At 37.0% G+C, this 4732-nt stretch overlaps 1 pseudogene; it reads right to left on the bottom strand.

The window, feature by feature from the left end:
* Positions 1-2063: 2063 nt before the first annotated feature.
* Positions 2064-4442, bottom strand: LOC147384635 (exocyst complex component EXO70H1 pseudogene; annotated as a pseudogene).
* Between the last annotated feature and the right edge of the window lie 290 nt (positions 4443-4732).

Below are 4732 nucleotides of genomic sequence, written 5' to 3'. Positions count from 1 at the left end.
ATGTATTATGGGATGCATAAGAATACAACATCATAACAGGAATCCAAAAATTTCTTTTCTATCTTTAATAGAGAACAAGATGTAGATAGTTGCATGATTGATAGAGAATATCAATGATCACATGCACGCCAAATTGGCATAGATGAAGATGGCTAGTTAATGATCATTAATAGTCTAGAGTAGTCAAGGAAAAATGGCCTACTTGATTTGGCCCCATTTCTCAAGGCCTTGGTCAACGGTCAACCTGAGCCGAAAAATAGTTACCCAAATTATGGCAGAGATTGGCCAAAGATTCAAGAACTAACGGTGGGGTTCCACACTGGTGAAGTATTGGAATAATCATATTTTGACTGAGATGTTCACATCAGTCGTGATCCTCAACTCTCTATTATAGTACTCTATTATTTGATGTTATATTATAAACAATTGTTTTTTATTTATTTTTAAGTGTTTCAATTTCCTACTAAATTTTATGACATCGGTGTTCAATTATTTCCAATTATGTTGAATATCAAATATGCATGATTTATAAATAACTAGAATATTTAAACTGCATATAAGATACTGTTATTTAGAATTGTAAGATTCCCCTATTGGGTAACTCCCTTGTTACTCACCCCTACAACATCATAAATTTCAGGCACACCTGGTTTATGTGATCCTTCCAAGGAGGCTCAGTACCATGGCCTTATAAATGATCAGTCCAAACTTCCAGGAGTGGAGCATAGGTACTACTAGTAATGAGTCTTAAACTAGAGTTAGGTTTAAGTCTTTAACTGTTGTTTTTGTTATGTAATTATGAAAATCATATTATGTCATTATTGTTTTATGTATATATGTTACGTGTTCTGATGTTTGAGGATACGTATCTGTTCTATTGAGCAATGATCAGGTACGAAATATAATTATATTATTTGTCGTTTATGTTTATGAATTGATTATCATGATATGGATTTTATATTATGTCTCGGGATTCAACTTGGGAATTATAGGGATTCGGGTTGAGTTTTTGGGACGTGACAATATCAAACTTATTCACACAAAATATATATATATGGGTCACGTTCAATGGCAAACTTTTTGGCAAAACATTTTTCAAAACTTGAGTTAGAAGTTTTGGAATGAGCTGATTTTTGGTGAGGATGATCTCTACGGTGAGGAGATCATCATCACCAAAAATCAACCCATTCCAAAACTTCTAACCCCATAAAAAACAGTTTACAAAAAATGGACGGTCCACGATTTTTCAATTTGTAAACATGGGTTAGAAGTTTTGGAATGTGCTGATTTTTGGTGAGGATGATCTCCTCACTGTAGAGATCATCCTCACCAAAAATCAGCCCATTCTAAAACTTCTAACTCGTGTTTTAAAAAATGTTTTGCCAAAAAATTAGCCATTGAACGCTACCCTATATATATATAAAAACCAAGGAATGCTAATTTTAAAAAAAGAGGCTAATACTTTAGGAAATAATTAAGATAATCTAAGAAAAAGATAAACATATTATTTATTTTTGATTAAATAGAAATTGGCCCAATCAAATTTAACCAAGGTCAAACCATAGTACGAATAGTTTGATAAATCGTTGGATCATTTTTTAAAATTGTGTATGGGTAAATGTGGAATCATCTCAGACATAGGCCTATATCACCTTGAGATTTCTAGTAAAGGGGCCAATATAAACAAGGAATCAAATCATAAATTAGTTGGATCTTGAGAATCAATCATTGGATGAGTTAATCCATCACCCACAAATAGGTCCTAGTTCTCTTCAATGAAGCAAGTTGCCACGAGACATTATTTCATTGGAAATCATCCACATGGGACTACTTCAAAGACTAAGGCTGGAGTGACCACCAGTTATTTATGTTTCCTACCTACTTTCATGTCAGTATGTGCATGTGGGCTACAATATTGAGGTCACTTCAGCACAACTCATCATTAGATGTTCAGTCACGAAATCATATTTGTATTAATCACAAATATTTAAATTTTAATAAATTATTTATCTAACAAAAGAGTTAAAACAATTGTCGAAACAATCCATTTTTAATTACTCGGGATCACGAAAAAGTCGAAATAATGAGCTATTAACAGTGGATATAAGCTATAATGGTAAAACTTTTGTTACATTTAAATCTGCATCTTCTACACAAAGTCACCAACTTTCTATAGTTTTTTCCTTTTGTTTTTCACATACGAACTACGAAGACTGAAGATGACACATATATATAGTTACAAAAAAATAATGCCAAAGAGCCGGCAATTAAAGTACGTATCGTATTGTATCATTTCGTATCATTTCAACTGGAACGTGAACCTTTCGAAGAAGAAGAATGCGACGACGTACCGGCTACGCCCTTCCCATAAAACAAATCCGATAAATTATTCAAAATATCATCAGGGGTAAATCTGACCAAAGACACCGAAGTCTTCCCACCTCTCAATGTAACGCGATACGTATCATAAAACGTCCGATACGTTGTCCCAAGCTTCTTACTAATGGAAACTTTAATCTCGTCTCTAAGCTTTGCGTCCGATATGACCCATGAAGACTGTGTCCGATACGCTGTTTCAAAAGCAGTGTTGAATTTCTTGAAGCACTCCTTCACGGTTTCAGAAGAAATCACAACCGTTGGATTCTCTGGCAATGATGATAGAACGTTGTTCCACCCCATTTTCTCGTAGTTTGCGATGTACTGTTTCACTTTCTCCTCATGCTTCGATACCCAATCTTCGCCTAGAAGAAACAATAGATTTGACGAACGAACCTTCGATAGGATGTAGTTGAGGTTGTTTGCGAGGAAGAGATACGATAACGAAACGTCTTTGTAGAGGTCAGCCTTGCCGTCAAGTTTGCATAAGAGAACGAGAATTAACCAAGCTAATCTAACGGAGATTGCCGACGTTTGACTGTCGTTAGATGATGGACTTTCGAAGTAAAAATCTGGGAGAGTATTCTGCGTCTGTAACGGCCAATCTGCAACAATATCGGATAGAATTCCGCTATAATCAGAGAGGAAACACACGTAGTTCATAACGTATCGGGTGAGAGGATGAAGTCCACCGCCAGGTACAGCTGACTTAGACAAGTCCTTTTGAATCGCTGATTCAAAATCGGTTAACATGACTCGGACTAAGTCACCGAGTCTGAGGAGTGATGACATAGCTTGTGATCGGACATTGGAGGTGGATTCGAAAGAGAAGATTGATTCAATTTCAGGAAAAAGTTCTGAAATAGCGTCGTAGAGATCGAGAATTCGAAACATTTTTTCAGGAGTTTTCTTGTCTTTCGCTACGATTTCGGGGAAATTGAAGAGATTTATCGCTCCTTCTCTCGAAATTTCAAAAAAACATGATTCTCTGATGGTTTCGGAAGATGAGAAAACGTTATCGCAGAGAATTCTTTCTCCATAGAAGAGTTTTTTAATTGCGATCTTTACCGCGTTTAACCAAATTTTGATCTTGAGATCGATAACCTCCCAATCCATTTTATGGATCTGATGTGAACTCAATTGTTCGATTCCTAGACAATAGAGACCTTCATCAATGATCGATTTTCTGATAATTTTGTATATCTTCACACACTCCTTTCCATATCCGGAAGAAATCATGCACTCTGCGATGGATTTAAGATCATACATCGCTATCGATGAGACTCGCTCAACTTCAGAGATCGAATCACTAGAGATCTGAAGGTCCTCTTCAGATCCATCATCATCCTCGAAATCAGAAACGCTCGATCTGGATCTCGATCTCGATCTCTCAGACGCGTAGGATGATCGTCCAGAAACCGATTCTGAATCGAGATGATCTCGATTCGCGCAGAGAATCTGATAAAACTCTTTTTCAAGCCTTTTCATGGCGATCTGCATGAGATTTTGAGAGCGAATAAGGTTTTCAGAGCTGTAACTCTCGGAAACGAAGAATTGCATCGATTTCTGCAAATCTTTTACGCATTTGAGAAACTCCTTCGCTTCCTTACGATTCTCGTTGAATAGAGAGCTAGATTGATCGAAGGAGGAGGATGAGGTGTCTGGATTCCATTTCTTGATTATGGATTCAGCGATATCGATGTTCTCTTCCATCATGGATTCAGAGAAGGTGTAGCATGAAGGAGAAGGACAACGAGAAACTGAAGGAGATGAGGCTTTGGAGTGAGAAGTGTAGAAGATGCTCCTCATACCTTTTCTCGGCATCGTGTTGGAATTTGGATGGATCGTCTGGCGAGAGAGAGAGAGAGATGTTGCAGAAGAGAAGAAGAAGCTTTGTTTTAGAACAGAATTAGACAGAGAGCAAAAGATTCTCGAGTGTTTCTATGCGATTTGGTGGTTTTTAGTTGAGTTGGGGTTTGGATCGACTTCGGAGAGATTAAATAGAGAGGAAAAAGGGTTGTGGCCTGCAGGCTTCAGCTTACAAGTTACAAGTGTGGTTTGACTTTGTCTCTTCAACGCGTCAACTGTATTTGAATTTTTTTAATTGAGTTCGACTAGCCTTACTATCATAGTGAGGAAAAAAGGCCTTACTAGGCCTCATCCATCGTCAAAAAGGCCTCGAGATTCGTGAAACAATATTTGAGATTTATAACAGTTCTCGAGTTCTTATTTAGGTATCCTAAGGTCTTTTCGATGATGGATGAAATTTAAGAAGGCCTTTTTTCTCATTATGTCAGTGAGGAAAGCGTTTCTCTTTTGAAGTGGCAACCTTAGAGTCTGAGGTGTGGAAATTGAA

The sequence above is a fragment of the Akebia trifoliata genome, chromosome 15 (assembly GCF_017979445.1).
Source record: "Akebia trifoliata isolate Shusen 1 chromosome 15, ASM1797944v1, whole genome shotgun sequence".
Classification (NCBI taxonomy): Eukaryota; Viridiplantae; Streptophyta; class Magnoliopsida; order Ranunculales; family Lardizabalaceae; genus Akebia; species Akebia trifoliata.
The sequence above is the reverse complement of the archived record's forward strand: the minus strand, read 5'-3'. Positions and strand labels throughout refer to the sequence as shown.